This window comes from Hipposideros armiger, unplaced genomic scaffold (assembly GCF_001890085.2).
Source record: "Hipposideros armiger isolate ML-2016 unplaced genomic scaffold, ASM189008v1 scaffold_441, whole genome shotgun sequence".
NCBI lineage: Eukaryota > Metazoa > Chordata > Mammalia > Chiroptera > Hipposideridae > Hipposideros > Hipposideros armiger.
This window is the reverse complement of record NW_017731791.1, coordinates 1,313,756-1,336,902: the sequence shown is the minus strand read 5'-3', so window position 1 is coordinate 1,336,902 and position 23,147 is coordinate 1,313,756. Positions and strand designations below refer to the sequence as shown.

The 23,147-nt window shown below is 39.6% G+C and overlaps 1 long non-coding RNA gene across 5 annotated transcripts in view; it reads left to right on the top strand.

The window, feature by feature from the left end:
- Window positions 1-19,690, top strand: part of LOC109394850 (uncharacterized) — a 140,250-nt gene extending 120,560 nt beyond the window's left edge. For all 5 annotated transcript variants that reach the window (XR_002126526.1, XR_002126524.1, XR_002126527.1 and 2 more), the window contains 4 exons: window positions 12,142-12,312; window positions 13,269-13,374; window positions 13,953-14,100; window positions 19,079-19,690. This is a non-coding gene — a long non-coding RNA (uncharacterized LOC109394850). The remainder of the gene's footprint in view (window positions 1-12,141; window positions 12,313-13,268; window positions 13,375-13,952; window positions 14,101-19,078) is intronic.
- Window positions 19,691-23,147: the final 3,457 nt, after the last annotated feature.

The window sequence follows — 23,147 nt, the reverse complement described above, 5'->3', positions numbered from 1 at the left end:
GACTAGGCTGAGATACTGGAAGTTCTGGCATTTGAATTTGAGCTAATGTCCAGGTTCTGACCTATTTTATTATTAACAAAATAGGTGGCCAATTTTATAAGAGCAGGATGATGAATTGTGAAAACTGTTATCCTGGCCAAATTCCAAAGTGAGCAATTATATAATGGCAATTTCCAAATGGACGAGGTTAATCCCTTAGAAAATAAAATCAATACCTGGACAGTACTTTCTTTGGATGTCAAAACGCTTGGATGAATGACTCCATTCACCTGCTGTGGGCTCTGTATTGGGCAGTACCTACAGGGCAATGCAACATGAAATTTTATGTGAAAGTTTTGCAGAAGAAATTAATGTTCAACTGGAGACACTGATCAGTAGCATCAGTTTCTGAGAACATTTCACACACACACACACACACACACACACACACACACACCTTTGAAGAATAAGGGAATAATCTATACTAAATTTTCTCAACGATGACTTTTCTCATTGTAACATGATCATTGTGTGTGAGAATTTAACTCATATTCAAAGGCATGCATGTACAGTACATGGTCAGCTTGGTAGTTGTCAAGTTTTTCTATCTTATCACCTGATTTTACAGGATGAAAAAGAAAAAAAAAGGCCCTCAAGAAATAAGGTTGAACCACCCTTGATGGGTTCTCCTTTTAAAAGGAGGAGATCCCTTTAAATCAAATGCCGATAGCTGGTCTAGTTGCTAGTCTGAAGTCTGGAAATGCATTTAGAGGTGACATTATTTTTGGAGAACTGCTTCATATGCCATTTCTTGCTTTTACAAATCCTTTATTCTTTTCAAATGCTTTCACAAACTTTAACTTGTTGTTTTTCACAAAAATCCTGTGTGTGTGTGTGTGTGTGTGTGTGTGTGTGTGTGTGTGTGTGTGTGTGTGTGTGTGTGTGTATGTGCATGCATGCGCACGTGCCGGAGGGGAGTTCTATCAACCTTATTTACAAGAGAAAACATAAGCTCAGAAAAGATAAATTTCAGACCCAAGTTCAGAATCAACTGAAATTCAGGTCTTTGTATGGCAAATTCAGCTTTTATCTCTCTAGGCCTATTTTCTTTAGATACGGAAGTCTCCCCTTTCCTCCAATTTAGATGCTACCACTTCAAGCTGGTGTAGGGCTGTAAATTGCCACTGGGAAAGCCAATAGCCACAAAGCAGGAAGTATGAGAATGTGACAACTCCTACCACAACGTTAATTATGCATCAAATAGTAAGAAGTGCGTCAGTGGGAGAGCCAAAGGTATTACACCACTCACTGTAAGAGCTGACTTTGGGCCCTCATGGAAACATCCTCACTTAGAAAGTATCTTCATGGGAATTTGGTTCTCAGTTTGACTCCTTCTCCAGGAATATGGAGGTCTGTGGTTTCCAGAAGGCTGAACTAGGATCTTATGTGTTCTATGATTCTTACTTAAATCTGATAGGAGAAGCTCAGTGGCCCCAAGGACTCAAGTGCTATCTATTGTAGTAATAGAAACACAAACTGGGGATAAGTTTTCTGATGATTTCTAGATAATGGCATTGGGGGAGCTACCGTTCAAGCAAACTTATTTAATGCACAGTTGGATAAGCAGCCCTAGCTGTATTCAATATGGTTTTCCCTTTTAATATAAATTGGGACCAAGGTATTTCAATTTGGGCTGTACAAGCAAACATTTATAAAATGTACTGAATTATATTAGCCTTAACTTTTCCCCTCAGTTATATTTGTTTACACAGAACCAAAGAAGATATTTTAAAAAGGCAAAAAAACAATGGTTCAGGAAGACTTCTTTCATTTTAGAGAAGATTCTTCTCAATATGGCAGAAACAAACATTTTGAACCAGAGATGAAGGCCAAGATAATGGAGAAATGGTTCATCATGAAAACACATGCTTAGTCTTTTAGACTAAATTTAAGGAGAGATGTTTTATATATATTTTTCAATCAAGATATGCTAAACACATTAAACAAACCTAGTCCTCCTCCTCAAAGTGTATGAAATTTCTTTTCCATTTTTTAAGGTATCTGCACACAACTGATATAGCTGTTTGAACTGAAAAATTGTTTCTTCTAATTTCTTTTTCTTCCTGTATTTTATTCTGAGCCAACACATCAAATTTGTATTGTGAGTGTATTTTGTTCATATTACATGTGGTCCATACTACAAATGAAAAACAATATTGATATTGGGTTGTCGAAAAAATGATGATGTCTTTTTTCTGTGTTTTTCCTTGCAAAAATGTGTCATGACTTTTCCGACAACCCAATAGATTTAATTATGTTTATCCGAACATTTGATACAACAAAACAAAACAAAACTCCAAGATTATCCTTTAAGGATTTTCCAAACTACTTGGATCTAAACTTCATTGACATTATCCCCTACTGTTAGAGTGATGTGATTTATACAATTTTTGCTATTTAGAAATGTATATTTCAAAATCTAATATTTTAGGACAATGCTATCAATAGTTTCTGGAATCTTGACATGTTGCACATAATTATATACCAAACTCTATGAATTTCTCTCTCAGTAATGACCTTTTAATCTGCTCGCCACTTCTCATTGCTGTTGATGAAGCTTTCCACTCTCTCCTTTGGAGTATGTCTAAGAGCTTCCTTTCCTGGGGCCCCTGCACCCCCCAAATTACTTCACACCAGTCTGTCCTTCACATTGCTGCCAGGGTTATCCTTTTTATCTTTTTTTTCTAAAAAAAAAAGACAATTATGGTTGTGTTGCATCTCAGCCAAAACCTCTATTAGATTTCTTTTGTCTTTAGAATAAGTCTAGACTAATAAAAACAATAACAGGAGCTAAATGTTCCACATAATCATGTAACACATTTGTAAGATGGACCTTTGCCATTCTAGAGGGTACACTCTAGAGTATTTCATTTTGTATTAATTTGTATATCCTTGATGACTTGTGATGTTGATAAACTTTTCATGTGCTTATTTGCCATTCCTATATCTTCTTTGGTTAAACTTTCTTCAAATCTTCTGACCACTTTTTAATTCTGTTGGCAGACATCATTTTTGATGGTATAATATTAAAAACATTCCCTTTAAAATCAGGAAAAAGGCAAAGAATATGTCCACTATTGCCGATACTATTCAACACTGTATTAGAAGAACTAGCCAGTCCTAGTACATACAGGGATCCTATGATGTCATAAGGACATGGGACAAAAGTGTCAATAGGGAAAAGTTGGGCCATTTAATGAATGCTCTGAGATAATCAGTTATCCATGTGGAATCAAAGAACTGAAATTGCTGCCTTATACTATACACTAAAATCAATTCTAGGTGAATTAAAATTTTAATATGAAAGGTAAAACTTTAAAACTTTTAGGAGAAAATATTAGAGACAATGGCTTTGGGGCAGAGAAATATTTCAGAAGCAGTCACAACTAGTACAAATCTCAAAAGAAAACAATTGATGCATTAATTGCACTGAAATGTAAGACTGTTCATTAAAAGATGCCATAAAGAAAGTGATCTACTTTGGCAAAAATCAGGCAGAAATAGAGAAATAAAAGAAAATATAGCATTGTTACTTATAAGTATTGATATCAAAGTCTAATATAAAATATTGGCAAATAGAATCCAGCCACATATTAAGAGGAGAATACCAGCAATCACTGCTTTCATTTAACATTTTTCATGAAGCACCAACCAACACAATTTGAAGAGGTGAAAGAATCAGAGGTACGAAAATTGCAAATAAAGAGGAGAAATTATAATGAGCTGTAGATGACTTTATTGTATTTCTGAACAGCCTGAGTTAATCATCTAAAATTCAATTAGAAAAAATGAGGGAAATTATTAATGTGACTAGCTACTTCTTTAACATAAAAATTGGTAGTTTTCCAGAGCTCAGCCACCAAGTGAGACAATATAAAGAAAACATTGCACTTATAATATCACACACAAAGATAGTTATAAGCTTAACAAGAAATATACAGGACCTATGTAATTTTTAAAAAACTCTACGTACTTAGACATATAAATGAAACCTAGAATAAACAAAGCTGTAACTTTTTTTGTGAGAAGACTCAGTATTATAAAAAGATAAGTATTCCATAAATTAATTTATAAATTTAGTAGACTCACATTAATAAAATGTATTAATTTTGAATTATTTTTAGAACTAATTCAGCCAGTTCTAAAATCCATTAAAGAAACAAAAGGAAAGTAGAGTTTAAAATGAAAAATAAAAAGTTGTGTGGTGACACTAAATCTGCCAAATATAAGACTATATTAATACAATATTTTTTTGTACTGGCATACGGAATAGTCAGAACAATACTGAGGTCCAGAATTGATAAAAATGCACAAGGTAATTTGGAATCTGATACAACTGGAATTTTGGTCAGTTACCATTGAGGGGAAAAAATATCTGAATGTTTTGTTCATTTTTATTGTTAAAATGAATTTCAGATTTGTCACAACTCAAATGTTAAAATTAAACTTATTTTCACCCTGTGTCCTCTAAAATTTTACAATCCTGTAAAAATACAAGAAGAAAATGTAAGAATGTTTATGTAATAATAGAATGGGAACGTTTTTTCTTTCTAAACAAGATTAAAAAAATTAAAAGCCATTTGTTTAAACAAACAAAATAAAAATTACATAAAACTAAAACAAAAATTGTTGAAAAAATTGATGGACCTAGAGACTATTATGTTAAGTGAAATAAGTCAATTAGAGAAATACAAATACCATATGATCTCATTTATATGTGGAATCTAAAAAACCGAATAAATGATTAATGTAAACAGAAATAGTCTCAGAGATGTAGAGGAAAAAGTGATGGTTGCTAGTTTGGAGGGTGGTGGGGATGAGGGAGAAGGGGAAGGGATTAGACAGCATAAATAGGTAACTACAATATTGCCACATGGATATGAAAGACAGTCTGGGGAATATAATTAATAATGTTGTAAATATTTTGTAGGGTGTCAGATGGTCACATGTCTTGTTAGGGAGACCACTTTATGGATGGGGTAGAGGCTTGATCACTGCACTGTACACCTAAAGCTGATGTTGTATGATACTGTATGTCAACTATAATTGAATATATATATATATAGCCATGGGATGTGGAGTGTAGTGTGGGAGTGGAGTCAATGGAATTGTAATAGATATGTATGATATGGGGGGGGAGAGTGGGGCGGTGGATTGGGGGAAGGGGGTTGTCACTTTGAGGGGTAAAAAGTATACCTATTGCACTGTGTTGTACACCTGAAACTAATAATAAAAAATAAGAAGTAATAATAAAAAAACTTGTTGAACAAATCTTGTAAACAAAGTCAGACTAGGAAATATGTTTGTGATATCTGTGACATAGGACTTTTAAGCTTACCTTCCTTAATTTGTGATAATTTCTTCAAACAATAATACAAAATCTAATTTTGTGGACAGAAATCAGTTCATAGAGACTAGTATGGATATCCTGTAGACATATGAAAGAGGCTCAACCTCACTCATAATAAAAATAAAACTAGCAGATAATTTTTACATCTGGTTTGCAAGGATCAAAAATTTTGACACTACACTGTGTAGATGAAGTGGGCAATAATTACTCTTATATACTTTTAAGGGAACTTCAAACTGACGGTTTTTGAGGGAAATTTGGTGCTTTCCAAATTTTAAATGTATTTGTTATTGACAAGAAAATTCCATTTCTAAGAATTTGTTATACAGACATTTTATGTGTTCCTAAGATTATACATATAAGTTAGCAGTAGCTTTGTAATATTGGGTTGGGGGAGACTTCTGCTCGTCCCCACCTTGTTGAGTTCTTATGGCTGGACCAATAATAAAATTGACAAAAGAACAGATTAAGAGGTGAAAAACTAATTTAATATGTACACATACTAAATCATAAAGGGTATGCAGAGAAATGATCAAACCAGCTAACTTTTATACTTTTTAGACAAAGAAACTATTTGTGAAGAATGCACAGAACAAGGAAACTTAAGTTTGGGTGCTCATTAGTGAAGATCAAACAGAAAGTGGGATTGGGTAGTAAATTAGTAAAAAATATAGGCTTCTCAGCTCTGGGTTCCTTCACTCTAGACTCTAGAGACCAAGGTGTCTCTCTCAGTCCCCATATAGAGGAAAGAGGTTACTTTTCATGGGGGAGACTTATTTCCTGTGTTCAAAGAGGCAAAGCAGGCTCCATGTACCCTTTTTGTACTGGCTTCTTTTCAAGTAACTCTAATTCAAAACAATCAGTATGCCGCTGTGGAATATTTTGGGTCACCTACCCTGGGCCTGGACAGCAATAACAAAAGAATGGGTACAATATAATTGTTGATCAATAGGTGACTGGTTAAACAAATAGGATAAACACAATGGAATACTGTGAAGCTGTTAAAAGATGAGGTAGATTCAAATATGCTGATAAAGAAAAATTCTCCAAGAAATAAACAAAGATGCAAAATAATACATAAAATATAGCCTTTATATAAATACCAATATATGCATTCAAATTTTTCTGAAATGATGCACGAGAATCTATGACTAGTGATTGAGTCTACAGAGGCAGAAATTGGATTGGAGATGGGAAAAATGATTTCATTTGCATAGTATCTTTAGTGCTTCTTAACCTTTTAAAAAGTCATATTTATGTATTACTAAAATTTCTAGATGAAAACTGAAATATTCTGAAAGATGTTATTTAAAAACAGGAAGTGGGCATCTGTTTGTTGATGGGACTTGATGGGTTGTATACCGCTCTGAGATTCTCTGGGTCGCTGCTTCAAACATCAACTGCCTGAGATTTGGGAACCTCTCCTTTGTTTACCCATGTTGTTCCTGTCCTAGGACAATGTCCTGCATTATCTGCCTTCCTTTGTTCTCCATTTTTTGTGACTTCCTGGCTTCCTGCCTAGATCTTGCCTCTCTGGTGACTTCTTGCTTCCAGTTGGTCTTTGCTTTCCTTGCCCACCTGGTTCTTTCTTGGGTTGTTGCTGAGCCGTGCACATCATGTGCTTTCCTAGACTCCTGACTAACTAACTTGCCTGGTTGTTTACCACGTGTTTTCTTTCTCTTGAGTGGATACAGTGGAATGTTCGCTAGTGCTTTCTTTTCTGCTCTCTTTGGCTCTCATTCTCACAGGTCCCTCATCTTCTTAGTGGGCATCTGTATTCCTCCTAGGGTTGAGCACAGATGGAAATGAATAATAAAAGGAAGCTTATTGTAAAGAAAGCCAAAGCAGGAAAAGAAAGAGACTTTTAGCTTGGCATACAAGGGACTTGTGAAAGTGGAGGGGGAGGGAGCCAGTCATCAGAATGTGTCTGATTGTCTTCCTGGACCTCAGGACCAACTGGTTAGGGTGGCTTTTCTTCTTTCCCCCTGTACTTTGCTGTAAAGAAAAAAAGGACAGTAGAGTTTCATGGATGTGAAACAGGGGCATGTGGAAAAGAATGATTAAAAGCCTGGGAAGGAGTAGAGAACAGGAGTGGAATCTGGGGGTGAAAGGTGGGGGGAAGAAGTCAGGACAGACTCCCTGGCGAGGAGAGGCTTCCTGAAGAAGCTAAGGTCGACCCATGGATAGTACTGAGTTGAGAGAGAAAGGTTACTTTCCCTCAGGAGGAGCCAGCAGGTAGAAGACCCAGCCTCAGTTGCTTAGCCTTCCGCCATCCCCGTGGATGCCGCCCTCTGCCTGGGTTGCTGTAGGGACTTGTCCTGGATGCCAGAAGGACTGTCCTGCGTGCTCTCCTGCATTCTTCACGTTGGACTGCAATGGACCGTGTCACTCTGCGCTTCCGATATTAAGGTGACAGTAGTGGTTGCAGATCCTCTGCTATATCTTTTCCCATGATAATTGGTGATGACAGTTAAGAATCAGCATTATTCTTGACAATGCTGAACTTTACCTTAGCCCCTTGCTCCTAAAAAGCAGTGATAGTTATGAAACCCCAACCCTCCCCATCACTTATGATATTAAAAACACAGGCAACAAAAGTAAATATAGATAAATTAGACTATCAATATTTAAAACTTCCGTGTATTAAAGGACACAAGAGAGTGAAAAAGCACCCTGTGGAATGGGAGAAAAGCATTTCTAATTCATATATCTTATATGGGGTTAATAGTCAGAAGACATAAAGAACAACACCTCTACAACAAATAACCAAATAACACAATTCAAGAATAAACTAAGGCCTTGAGTAGACATTTCTCCAAAGACAATGTATAAATGTCAACAAGCACATGAAAAGGTACTCAATATCAGTAATCATTGGGAAAATGGAGATCAAAACCGCAATGAGATGCAACCTCACATCCTTTAGGATAGCTATTATAAAAAACAAAACAACAACAGAAAATGGCAAGCGTTGGTGAGGATGCGGAGAAATTGTAACTGATAAAAAGTCTCTCCTGGACTAAACTTTAGTCAGGCTTCTCTGAATCCTCTGTTCAGCTAGGCCCTGACCTTTGAGCTTCTGTGTCTGTATTTGCATTTGCCTAGTTTTAAATAAGAATCCTATTAAATTGTAACCAAACCACTCATCACACAACAGCCAATAAGTCGCGTCACAATATTTTGGGGCAAGGAAAGCAGCTTTATTTGGAAAGCCTGCAAGCTGAGAAGATGGTCCTAAAGAACCATCTTAAGAAAGTACAGAATTCAGCCTTCTTTTATGTCAAGGGAAAGGAAAAATGGGAGGGGCAAGGGGTGGTTGACAACCATAGACACCTGGGTGCCAGAGGGGTATGAGGACGATTGGGGAACTTCTTTGTTCTTAGTCTGTTGCCTCTAGTGGATATGAGTCCAAGTTACGAGATTCCTACATATCTTTGATAAACAATTATTATTTTTGTATATACTTCCCTGATCTCCTCAGGAGAGGCACCTTCTGGTAAGGGGCTGTTTTGGTAAAACTCAAGCCACAAGCAGAATTCCTCTCATGATTAGCATATCTGTGTGCAAGACCAAGCAGAAGCTATTAGTCTGAAGGCCATGGGAAGAACGCAGGCTGGAACAAGACGGAGTCAGAGAGGCCAAGCATTTCACTCTGTTCCAAAATCAGTTTAGCTAGAATGCCTCACCCTCCATATCAGAGCACCCTCAATATCTGACTCAATTCCTCCTCGCCATGTTCTCCCAGGTGGTATCTGACCCTTGCCTGCTTTCAGCAAGAACCCTGTCAGGGCCGTGTAGCCAGCCTCCTTTTCCCCTGGTATTTCCTCTTAGCGACTTTCCATTCACGCATGCCCACCCTGCTCCTTCCTTGGCTACAAATCCCCACTGTCCGTGCTGTATTTAGGATTGAACCCCGCTCTGTACTGAGGTCTCTTTTCCCCTATTGCAGTGGTTCCCAAATAAAGCCTATATTTTACCACTTTAGTGTCAGGCTCTGGTTTTCTTTAACAGAAAGAACTCTTGTGTACTGTTGGTGGGAATGTAAAATGGTGTGGAAAGCACTACAGAAGTTCCTCAAAAAATAAAAATAGAATTGCCATATGATTCAGAACTTTCTCTTCTGGGTATATTTCCAAAATAATTGAATGCAGGCTCTGAAAGGGATATTTGTGTACTCATGTTCATAGCAGCATTATTCACAGTAGCGAAAAGATCGAGTCAAACCAGGTGTCCATCAGTGGACGAATGTATAAGCAAAATGTGGTACATACATGTAATAGAATACTGTTCAGATTTAACTAGTGAGGAAATTCTGATACATGCTACAGCATAGATGAACCTTGAAGACATTATGCTAAGTGAAATAAGCTAGTTACAAAAAAGAAAAAAAATACTGTATGATTTCACTTACATAAAGTACCTAGAGTAGTCAAATTCATAGAAACAGAAAGTAGACTGGTGGTTGCCAGGGGCTGGGGGTAGAGGGGTATTGGGAGTTGTTTAATAAAGTTTCAGTTTTGCCAGGTGGAAAGAGTTAGGGAGATTGGTTGCATAATAATGTGCACTAAACACATAAAAATGGTTAAGATGGTAAATATAATGTTTTGTATATTTCACCACAATGAAATAATATTTCCAGTATCATCGAGAAACAATTGGCAGGCATCACTGTATCGGTTGAAAAAATGCAGCATGATGGCTTGATTTACATATATTGTGAAATGATTACTGCAGTAGGTTTAGTTAATACCCATAGTCTCACATAAATACAATAAAAAGAAAAGGAAAAAAATTATTTTTGTGATGAGGACTCTTAGGATCTACTCTCTTAACAATTTCTTGTGTATTATACAGCAGTGTTCACTATAGCCATCATGTACATTACATTCCTAGTACTTATAAGTGGAAGTGGAAGATGGTACATTTTATGTTATGTATATTTTACCACCATGAAAACATTTTAAAAAGTTAAAGGAGAAAGAAATGCCCCATCCTTTTGTGTTCCTGGGGTTAGGGCAGAGGACCGCCCTTCCCCATATGACTTAGGTAAGCTAAGCGATGACACCCCTTATTTCCCTGTGACAAGACCAGATCTTCCAAATTCCCATTCTTTGCCTCCTACATGATTAGCTAAAGTCTTTGTCCCTACTAATTAGTCCAAACAAAATACCGTTCAGTCTGACAAAACTTTTGCCAGGTTTCTTTCTCCCCTTTCCACAGGCCCCAGGACCTTGCCCCGCCCTGGAGCTTAAACAAACAGCTGAACGTGCAACAGTCCTTCTTTAGGGACCCCTCCTGGAAATGGGCTGACCACACACAGACATTTCCTGCTCAACGCTCCAGTCATGCCGCCTGCTTGTTCCAGTTCCCCACACCCAGTTCTTCCTAGCTGTGCTTACTTCTCCTCATACAAAAAAAAACCTTTCTGCCTGATCTTTGAGAAGGTTGTAGATGGTAAATTTGGAGCATGGTTCTCCCTACTGCAGTACTTCCCCTAACCTCCCCCACACCCACTGCCGCAGACTTTCAAATAGTCTCTCCTTACCGAAGTCCCGATTTGCTTTTATTCTTTTATTTGACACTTGCAAAGTATGGGAATACCATTTGTACCATTTGACATATGGAATATAGTGAAAAGAGAGTTAATGTATGAATTGTTTATATGAGTGTATAGCATATGTAACACACATGTAACTGGGGTATGTGAGTCTAACTGTGTAGTATATGCATATACATGTTTAAGTGTGCTAGCTAAACATTATAACTTTGTCCTAGGGTATTATAATTGTTCTTTATACATATGCTACTTGGAAAACTGTTATTACCCTGTTTTAAGGGATGTCAGGTAACACTTTTAAATTGGCAGTTAGTTCAGGAAAACATTCAATTGTGGACCCTTAAACACCTATATGGAGAATAAAAAGTGGTGTTCATCTGGTTTGGTTTGCTCTTTGAGATTTGAAACTAGTTTATTCTAAAGTTGCCATTTTGTTTAGACTCTGAAATTATGAATTGAGTAGAAAACAAGTGTTCTTTGTAGTAAAAAATAACCCTTTTAACCACAACCAGGACATCTTAGAAGCGTCCTGATTTTCAATTCCCAGTGTTTTCAAATGATTTCCTTTTGATTTTTAAATTGCTGTGTGTGTCAGGATTCCACATAGGGAAATTATGATAAATCAGTAACCATGATAATTAATTTGGTAAGCCAAAGTTCTTGGTTAACCAAAACACACCACTGTTCTAGCTTCAGGGGATACTAACATAGCAGCAGACGTTCCAGGTCAAATCTAAATATTTTCTTTTCTTGATGTAAAGATTGGCCCATTCTGGATTTTGTTTTGTTCTTGCTTTTTTTCCAAACATCTTTCTACTTTTAACTGGCAAGTGTTGAGGAAGACATGTTGCTCTGCTATAATTAAGCTTGGTATCTAGAAAAATAGGAGGTTTGTGTTTTATCACATCTTTGTATTTTTGTACTAAAATGTCCGTCCATTCATTCGCTCTGTGCAGCAGATATGAAGAGTATGAGATGGCTGTACCGAGGAACACCCTCTACGTGAGAACCACACCGATTTCTTACGCTTGCCTCCCCTCTAGTCCTATGTCAGTCAGAATGTGCCAGCTCTACTCCCACTGCCCATGCATTTGACTGACTGGCCTGCTTATGAATTATATGGAGACTTATGCTCTTAAGTGAGATGTGCTCTTAAGGGATGTCTTTTATTTTTTTCATTTTCTTTTGTTCCTAGGTCCCAAATCACCTAAACTCGTTTATGTCTTGAGCTGATTATATTCAGAAAGAGCTGATGGCACTCTGGAAAAATCAGCCAAAGTCTTCCTTCTACTTGTGAACTTGGACATTTTTGGTCAAAACAGAACTAGTGATCTCTGATAGTATCAGATCTAATCTCGCTCCACAGGTAAGGAAATTAGGACAAAAGAAAGTTAGCACTTTTCTGGTATCCTACGGACAACTAGGTTCCTAGAACTCATCCTAGAAAAAGTGCTACACACCTCATTACTGAATATCACCATGGTCACCTTCGAAGCACTCCCCTTGGGAAGCTATGCACTGATGCCAGCACCTAGTCCACCCTTCAAAGCAATTAGGGAACTGTTTTACTGGAATGGCCATCAGAGCTGTCATTGTATTACCCCTTGATGTCTTGAATGTCATCAAAATGTCTTCCTTTCAATATTTCCTTTATCTTCAGGTAAAAAAGAAGTCACTAGGGGCCAGATCAGGTGAGCAGGGAGGGTGTTCCAATACAGTGATTTGTTTACTGGCTAAAAACTCCCTCACAGACAGTGCCGTGTGAGCTGGTGCATTGTCGTGATGCAAGAGCCGTGAATTGTTGGCCGTCTAACTTTTTCATGCAGCCTTTTCAGCACTTCCAAATAGTAAACTTGGTTAACTGTTTGCCCAGTCGGTACAAATGAATAATGAATAATCCCTCTGATATCAAAAAAGGTTAGCCACATCATTGCAACATGTTCACGAACTTAATTGTCAGCCTCGTGTGTTATTTGAGTGACAGAGCAAGGTCCCAGACACCTTGGTCACCACCACAGGTCCACCCAATTGCATTGCCTGACGTTTGAGCCAGATAAAAGTCAGGAACCTTGCATAAAAACTAAATTATTAACTTTCTACTTTGTACATGTGACAGAAGGGAGAGACTGAATTTTAGACCACAATAGTTAGATATTTGGACTGGTAGTCACAACCTCGGAGACTGTCATGGGTTGGTGTTATTTAGGCAGGTGGTACCCAAGTGTAAATTGACGTAGGCTATTTGACCTTTTACCCGAACCAGATTTCTCTGTTTTCTACTAAGTGCTTTCTTTTTCATGGCTTGGGCCATCTTGATTGCAGTTTCTTGACTTGAAACCGAGCTTCTTCATTGGCTGTTACCACTTCAGTGGTTGCATGATGCCAGGCAGACAGAAGGCACCAAGCACTACAAACTATACTTGTGCAGGTACGTTTTCCAGAGAAGTACTGGTTTAAATACGTTAATGAAAAAAAAGCAAAACCACAATCCTCTCATTTTGATCAGGAAAGTTGAGTAATCAAAGAGGAAGCAGGGAGAAAGCGTAGCTCTGGAAAGTAGGACAGCTCGTGGAGGCGGGGGGCTGTGTGATTGTCACCTCTTTAACTGTGGGTGTTGGTGGGAGGGGGTACTTGGCCACTTCATGATTTTGGTTGCCTCTTCTGTAAAATATAACAAAAGCATTGGATGCTCTCTAGGATATTTCCAACAATAAGACCCATGACATTAGATTCCAAAATTAAATGTTGAATTGTCAAAACTATGGTCTTAACTTTTTTCCCCTTAGGTTTGTCCATGGTAGAGTATATATTCATATTTCCAAACAATCTTATTTCTTTACATCAGATAAAAGTCCAGCAGAAAATTCCAAGCAATGTCATACATAAGTTAACAGCTACCTTAAGTATCACAGAGTTCAGAAGCCTCAACTCAGGCCAGCGCTGGGGCTCGTGAAATCCGTCTGTTTGTTGATTTCTCTAGGAGACCCTTTCTGTTCTTGCATCTAGCTCAGTGTGCTGTGATAAATAATGCAGCGCCATACGAGGGGGACATTTTAAAAAGAGAACAAGCAGACACAGAAATGGAAATTAACCCCAGGCCTGCCAGCCTCCATCAGGAATAATGGCGTCACCTAATTCCAGGGTTAAATGAGAGGTAGGTGCCTTTTTACTGAGTTCGGCTCTTTGTCCTTGCTTTAGTGTGGCATTGTAGCAACTGTCATGTAAGGTTAATGACAGCCCCTCATTACCCTTGTCAAATATGTAATAATGTGGCCCAACAACGGGTCTGAATGGCTTCTGCTTGTCAGACCCCTATGTTTTGCCTAGCAGATGGCCACTGTGTTTGGAGAGGCCCTCGCTCAGATCCATCACACTGATATCCTGAACACGTGTGTGCGCAGGAAGCATTTTCCCCTGATGGGACAGTGTGTGGCTAGAATACAAATTGAGCACAGCAAGTCGACTGCAGACTTCACCCTCCCTCCCTCACTCCTCCCCCAAATCCATGCTAGTTTTCTGTTGGGCTGGGGGTGGGGGAAAGGGAAGATAGGACCTTTCTTGCCTTTCTCCTTCTATTATTTCCGGCGACACACAACACTTTTCAGCTGTGAGACGCACCCGTTTTCCAACCCTTTATTTGGATCATTTAGGATGCAGCACCCATGAAATTTAGACATTCTATTCTCGGAGACATGAAAACAAAGGAGAAACAGCCTCAGTGAGGAAAGTGGCAGGCAGGGGCAGGGTTTACTGGAAAAGAGCTATCGTCCAGGTGGCAGGAAGCGAGAATTCTAGCTGGTGACCTTGTGCAAAGTCACTCTTCTGCTCTGTGTTCTCCCCCAGGAAGGTCGCCTAGCTGCAGGAGTGAGAGACAGACTTGAGGCCAGACACAGGAAGGCGTCTCTGTCCTGCCCCAGGGCTGCTCCAGCAGGGCCTCGCTCTTTACACCATGTCACTTCCTTTCTCAAAAATGAGTAGTGGCTCCCAATTGCTTCAAAAATCAACTTAAAATCTAAATCACGCCTGCAGAATTAGTGACTAGGCAAGCCACTCTTTTCCCCTTACTAATCTCGTCTCACAATTTTTTAGGCTGCACATGCCTCTTCAGACACAAATCTCTCCTTCTTTCCATGCATGAATTTTCTTGGCTTCAGGTCTTTGCTCATGCCTGACCTCCCCTATGAAATTCTCTGATGCTCTCTCTAATGAGTTCCTAAATGCTTCAAAAAACATTGCTTGAAGACCGCCCACTAACCCCACATAGATCTAGTAACCCCTGCATCTCTAAATATTCCTTATAAGTAAACATTTACTTTCCTGGTTAATATACATTCCAAAAAAATTAGAACTATAAGAGAATTTATACATCATTCTATACAACCACTTCATTTTGAAGATGCAATAGTCAAGTCTGCATTGGTCAAGACAAAGTTGAAAGAGCTAAATGATAGCAAGGGCAGCATCTAGGTCTTTCAATTCTGTTTTGCCTCCCCCCCCCCCTTACAGCAAGCAGATAGCCCACTCTTATTATTTCACTATATGAGGTCAGACAATTAAGTTTGAGAACTTTCCACCATGTAAGCACATGGTGGAAAGTTTGCGAACTTAATTGTCTGACCTTTCGTGTAAGAGCTTATTGCCATCATTTGTTCTCTCTCACATGGAGTACAAACTCCTTGAGGGGAGATGCAGCCCGTCTTACTTTGTAGGTCAAGACCCCACGCGGTTTGGTGGCCACCGGGATATGTGGCTGCAGGTCTTCATGTTGACACCAACCCCTTTTGTAATCTCCATGACATTTAACACTTTGCCAAATTATCTGTTGGCACTAATTTCTTGGTACTAACCTAACAAGTGACATTTTCTTTTTTATTTATTTTTTGTGGCCATCCCTGAGGTTAGCGAGCTCCTATGAAGCAATCCTCCTGAGCAAAATGTTGTGTTAGGTCTTACAGGGCAGAAAAGCCTCCAGCTTAAGACACGGAGGCATTGACTGTGTTGTGCTCCTTCAGGGTGGGGACAGCCTACTTCTACACAAACCTCCCAGTGATCTGAGTAGCGATGCTGAAATAAACCAGAGGGAGTTGCATCCAGCCTTTCCAGGATGGAAAAGGAAGCAAAATAAATCCTCAGATCTTTCTAACCCAACCTCCCGGGAAGAAGATGCTATTTCAAATGATTTTAGATTTGGCATTTGCTGAGTGTATTTTTTTTTTAAATTTCATAAAATATGTGAAAATTTCAGCATAAATGTTGAATAACTTTGCTTCTTAAAAACAGATCTAGGGCCGGCAGAGTGGCGCATTGGTTAAGAGCTGGTTTGGGACGCCAGAGGGCCCCAGTTTGGATCCCACATATTAGGGCCAGTGATGCTGCGCCCTCTACAGCTAAGATGCTGGACAACAGCTCAACCTGGAGCTGGGCTGCCGTGAGTCTCCGGTGACAGCTGAGTCGCCGGTGATGGCGTAGCCTGCAGCCCCTGCTGCAGTGGGTTGCCATGGGCTGCCATGTGTAGCCAGCAGCCAGCATGAGCGGCCAGCAGCCACCATGAGCGGCCGTCCAGAGGCTGGCGACTGGTCTGCCTTGCCGGGAAGAGTGCAATGATGGTGCCAACATGAGCCAGTGAGGCGACGTCCTCCACAACTAGACTGAAGAACAAAGGGACGGCAACTTGTCTGTTCCCCTTCCCCGATTCCCAGCACTGTTCCCCTCACTCAATTCCCCAATAAAATCTTTAAAAACAAACAAAAAAACCAGATCTAGATGACCATAGACTACTTGTGTTCTCTTTGATTCCAGATACTCCCTCAAAAGTTTTCCCCACATTGTCTGATTGAGTTGCATTCTTGCTCAAAATCACACAGTACAATGTACTTCCGCCACAGCCTTCCTAATCCATAGGATTGTTTCCTTTGAATATCATCCAAGTTTTACTCAGTAGTTGTCGTTTAGCAACCATTCCTTACTCTCTCAGCAAACATTTACTGAGTACCTGATATTTCAAGTATTATTCTAAAATATAGAAAGAAATAAGACAAAATGTTTGGCCTGTAAACACTTGCTGTCTACTGGTAGAGGAGGTATACAAAAGCGGAGAAAACTTATCATTCAAACATATCCTCTTCCTACTCTGTACGTCCTCTGGTCTTTCTCCCTTCTGATCTCCAAGTCTTCTCATCTGCTATGTGACAAGGAGGCCTTGTCCACACTCAGCAACCTTCCTTATATTCCCAAACTCTTCTCTGAATGCTGTTTGCACTTCCTGAGTCCTTAGTTGACACCCAGCTGGTCCATATGGACTTGGTTTTCTTAAGACAGGTTAATTGTTCATTCTCTCAAATTACAATAACTCAGGGCTGAGGTTGGGAGTCAGTGCCCTCCTCAGTCCTTGATTCAATTCTGGTCATTATTTCTGCTCCACCTTATAAAAATCCAACTCCATCCTACTAATTTGAATGTTATATACTATGTAGTAAAACCACCTGTCTCTCCTCATTGTGTGGTCTGCCAGTAATCTCTTGGTAACCAACCCCTGTTTATTATGAGTCTAGATCTCACAGACAGCCACGGAAATGACCCCTCGGTTCCTTGACCACTTGTCTTTCTTCTCAGCCATCTTCTCCCATAGTCACCCTCTACATGTTTCCATAAGCAGAAACCATACTACATTTAAAATAACAAAACAAAATGGCGCATTTCCCCCCCCAGTTCACTTGTTGAAATGTACCCTGGAAGCATCAATCCATAGATTTCTACCATCTCTTTTCCTCCCACTTTCTCCGGGCTTCACTTGCCTTCTTATCTGTGAGGACTCAGTAGTAGATCATTATAATCACTTCTTTGCAAGAGCCTTCAATTGTCTTGCTCCTGTTTTCATCCGCCATACTTTCTAGCCACAATATTTGTTGGCAAAATCCCACACCGAGATAAATTCAACCATCTGTGTCCCCTGTGGCTACATCTGAGCAGTTGATTGTTGCTGGTGAGAATTATAAACGGGGCATCCAGGTTTCCCTTCAAATGTATCAATACATGTCAAATGAGTACTTAACATAGCCCAGAGATTTCTGTTTCTCTAGTAAGCTTGCCCTAAAAGACCACTCTCATACCTATTCCTCTCTTCAATCATGTCTGTCTCCTTCCCCAAACATTTCTTGCCCAGTATTCCTGCTCCTTGACTGGACCCCTTCTTTTTGACAGCATCCAGACTGAGGTTTTAAAAATGCAAAATGGCGTACCATTTTGTGTACTACAGTGATGTCCCATTGGACCAGAACTAAGTGCAAACTCCTTACCATGGCCTGGCTCCAGCCTGCATGTCCAACTGTGTTTCTTTCTTCTCGGCCACTCCCTGGCCAGGTCCATTCCTTGGTCACACCTACCTCTGTCCCCTTCGGCTAACACACTTCCTGCTTTCCCTGCCCCTGGCCAACTCCCTTCCTGCCTCAGGTTAAATGCCACTTTTCCTGAACCCTCCACTCCAAGTTGTTTTCCTCTCAGCTTCTCTTACAGCACAGAGCTCTTCCTGTTCTCATAGCGTCATCACAACTTATTATCTAGATTTGCATGTGTGATTTGTTGCTGAATTTCTGTATCTTCCACTTGACTCCATGAAAGAAGAAATCTTGTTCTTTTGGTTCCTCTTTGTCAACTCAACATATCATAGAGTTATTGCCACATAGCAGGAGTGGAATAAATTGTCGTTGACTGAATGGAAAGCAGTAGGAATGAATTACGATTCATGGGGAGCTTGGCCTGAGAAAATTGGGGGATACTTTCACTGTGGAATTATCCGTTGGAGGGGAACTATCAGGTTGTTTAGGGGAACTATGAGAAAGAAGGCAATGACATTTCAGATGGACTATCATGACATATAGTGGAGCTATGGAAAAGCTGGTGTGTCAGTGTGAAGGTCTATTTTCTGCAGTAAATATGTGTGGGCCTCAAGGGGAAGGGTGTGGGGCTGTGGTAGGCAGAATCGCGCCCCCCCCCAAAGATGTCCATGTTCTAATCCCCGGAGTCTGTGCGTATGCTAGTTAACATAAGGAAGAATTTCGGTTGCAGATGTAATTGAGGCTTAAGGTTGCTAGTCAGCTGACTTTAAGATGCAGAGGTCATCCTGGTCTTTCTAGGTGAACCTAATGGAATCTCAACAGTCCTTGAACATGGAAGAAGGAGGCAGAAGAGTCAGAGAAGGACTCGACCTTGTTTCTGGCTTTGAAGACGGAAGGAAGCCAAAGGCCACTCACTGAATGCAGGCAACTTCTAGAAGCTGGAAAAGGCAAGAAAATAAACTCTCGCCCAGAGCCTCCAGGAAGGAACACAGCCCTGTGAACACCTCGATTGTATGCCAGGGAAACCTGTTTCAGACTTGTGGCCTACAGAATGCATGGCAAGATCCTAAATTTGTGTTGCTTTAAGCCACTCAGTTTGTGGTAATTTGTGACAGCAGCAGTAGGAAAGAAATGAAGTTATGGATGTAAACTGGAATCAGAGTGAAGAGCCCTGTCATAAAGCTTAGCAGTCTGGCCCCCATGCTGTAGAAAGTGGGGAGCAGCAGGTATTTGAAAGCACGGTCAGCTTGTTGATGGAACCATCTCTCGGTATCAGTGTGGAGGCAACTGATAGCAGAGGGACCACTGTGGAGACTGAAAATATCCCATGTGAGGGACTAGCAAAACCGAAATGAAGGCCCTAGAGGCATTATTATTGTTATTACTATTTTGTCACACGTTATTACTTAGCCTTGAAGTTTTCATAAATCTATATTTTATTTCTAAATTTAGAATAAAAAGTTCCTGAGATACAGTGGCCTTTTTCAAATACTGGTTTGTGTCTTTCTGAATCCCTAATAGTAGCTGCTCAATAAACACTGATTGATTATAGTGGATTATGGCCAGGCAGATGTTCTCACTTCTTCAGATTTGTGCCAATTTCTTAGACAAAATAGAAAGAGTGTAAGGAAGACCAACTGTCAATCACTGTTATTCCACTGACTAGCTGCATCTTCTAGGACCACAATTTTTTGGTCTGTAAAACAGGCTTTAAAGTAATTCCTATTTTCCAAATTTCAAAGAGGAATAGGATAAACTCGAAAAGAACATCGATTATTGGGGGAGGCTGCCCTCACTCCGAGGCTCTAAATTCAAAGCAGAATCCTCAAAACACCATTGATTAGGCAACATCTGCCAATGTAATGGGCTCAACTCAAATCACGAGGACCTTAATTTTTCCTGCTTTTGAAGAGAGTGTGACAGAGGATTATAAAAAGCTGTGTGGTAGTTTAGTTTGTAACTGCCTTCCCCCACCCATTGCCTAAACTACTTAAAAAAAAAATAGGACAGCTGTGGAATGAGCCAGTTCAGCAATCTGTTCCTTGCCTGTCGTCCTGCCCCACTATCTGTGTGTTCCTCTGGGAAGGAATCTGGGGAATAGATGGCAGGAAATCACAGGCAAATTCTAGAACTTCTTGGGGGTGGGGACAGGCAGGGAAAGCACAATATAAAGTATAAAATGCAACAGTGTAGCCAGCTACTCCCTAGGGGCTGATGAGAGGATGCTCGCCTTCCTCCTCGGGGACTGAGGCATTTGAAATTAATTGTTTCCATTTTATATAAATACTTTACCTGAAATGAAGGGAATAAAATACTCTAATGCAACCACAGGCCTCCTTATAAATATGAACATGGACACACACACACACACACACACATCTGAGAGAAATCAAGCAGTGGTAGGTAGCATGTAAATCAAATGGTTAGGTGTCATCATGCCAGCAGTTTTTTAGGTTGTAGCAGTATCCCTTGTGAGCAAGCAGTAGGAATTTTGTGTGTGCCCCAGCTCCCAAGCCCTACAGTGTTTTGTTTTGTTTTCTGAAGATTTTTGTTAAAAAATATAGCTAACATACAACATTATGTCAACTTCAGGTACACCATCATTGTTCAACATTTATACCTAAAGAAGTGATCACCATGATAAGTCCAGCAACCATCTGACTCTGTACCATGTATCACAATATTATTGACTTTATTAATAATTAATGACTGTATACTCAATGCTATACTCCACATGTCATTGACTATTTTGTAATTACCAAATTGTACTTCTTAATCCCTTCACCTTTTCCACCCTGTCCCCCAACCACCCTTTCATCTATCACCCCAATAAATCTTGTACCCATGTGACACCATGCAAAGTTATTACAATATTATTGAATATATTCCTTGTGCTACACCCAACATCCCCATAACTACTGTGTAACAACCAATTTATGCTCCTTAACCCCATCCCATTTTTCACCCACCCCTTCAGCCTCCTTTTCATCTGGCAACCATCAAAATGTGGTTTTTTTTTGTATCTATGAGTGTGTTTCTGTTTTGTTTGTTGTATTTTGTCCTTTATATTCCACATATAAGTGAAATCACATTGAATCTGTCTTTCTCTGTCTGACATTTCACTCAGCACAATACTCTCCAGGTCCATCCATGCCACTGCAGATGGCAAGAACCCATTCCCTTCCATGACTGAGCAATATTCCATTATATATGTGTACCACCTTCTCTTTATGCATTTATCCGTCGATGGACACCCAGGCTGCCTCCACATCTTGGTCATTGTAAAAATGCTGCAATGAACGTATGGATGTACATGTCCCCTCAAAGTAACATTTGGATTTCTTTGGATAAATACCCAGAAGTGGAATTACTGGCTCCTTCTTTGTCTCTTGTTATACCTTTGTTTTAAAGTCTATTTTGTCTGGTATAAGTATTGCTACTCCTGCTTTTTTTTTTTCACTTCCATTTTAATGAAATATCTTTTTCCATCCCTTTACTTTTAGTCTGTATGTGTTTTTCAATGCCAAGTGAGTCTTCTATAGGCAGCATATGTAAGGGTTTTGTTTTCTTATCCATTCAACCACACTGCTTTTGATTGGAGCATTTAATTCACTTACATTGAAAGTAATTGTTGATAGATATGTAGTTATTGTCATTTTATTATTCATATTTTTGATCCTTTTATTTTTTTCACTTTAAAGTAGTCCCTCAAACATTCTTTGTAATACTGGTTTGGTGGTGATGAACTCCTTTAGCTTTTTTGTCTCTGGGAAATTCTATCTGTCCTTTGATTTTAAATAATGGCTTTGCTGAGTAGAATAGTCTTGGTTGTAGATCCTTGTTTTTCATCACTTTGAATATTTCCTGCCAACCCCTTCTGGCCTGCAGTTTCTGTAGAGAAATCAGCTGACAATCTTATGGGAACTCCCTTATAAGTTATTAGTTGCCTTTTCTCTTGTTGCTTTTAGGATTCTCTGTTTTTAACCGTTGCCATTTTAACATGTTGTGTCTTGGTGTGGGCCTGTTTGGGTTCATCTTGTTTGGGATTCTCTGCATTTCCTGGGCTTGTATGTCTATTTCCTTCACCAGGTTAGGAAAGTTTTCAGTCATTATTTCTTCAAATAGGTTCTCAACCCCTTGCTTTCTCTCTTCTCCTTCTGGTACACCTGTGATGCAAATGTTGTTAGGCTTGATGTCCTAGAGGTCTCTTAAACTTTCCTCATTTAAAAAAAAATTCCTTTTTCTTTTCACTGTTCCAATTGGGTGTTTTCTGCTACCTTGTCTTCCAAATTGCTGATCTGATCCTCGCCTTCATCTAGTTTGCTGGTGGTTCCTTCTAGCACATTCTTCATTTCAGTTGTATTATTTACTTCTGACTGTTTTTTTTTATGGTTTCTATGTCTTTTTTTTTTTAATATACTTGCTATCTGTTTGTTGATGTTCTCACTAAATACCTTAAACATCCTTATAACCAGTGTTTTGAACTCTGTCTCTGGTAGGTTGCTTGCCTCCATTTTGTTTAGTTCTTTTTCTGGAGTTTTCTTCTGTTCTTTCAATTGGGATGTATTTCTTTGTTTCCTCATTTTGGCTGCCTCTCTGTGTTTGTTTCTATATATTAGGTAGATCTATGTTTCCCAGTCTTGCCGGGTGGCCTTATGTAGTAGGTGCCCTGTGGGCCCAGTGGCGCAGTCTCCCTGGTCACCTGCTCTGGGTGCTCAGGAGTGTCCCTTGTGTGGGTTGTGTGTGCCCTCCTGTTACAGTTGAGCCTTGATTGCTGTTGGAATGTCAGCGGGTGGGATTGAACCTCAGGCTGAAGAGCTGTGGGGGTGGCCACATCCACAGCTTATGGGCTGCTATACAGGCTTAT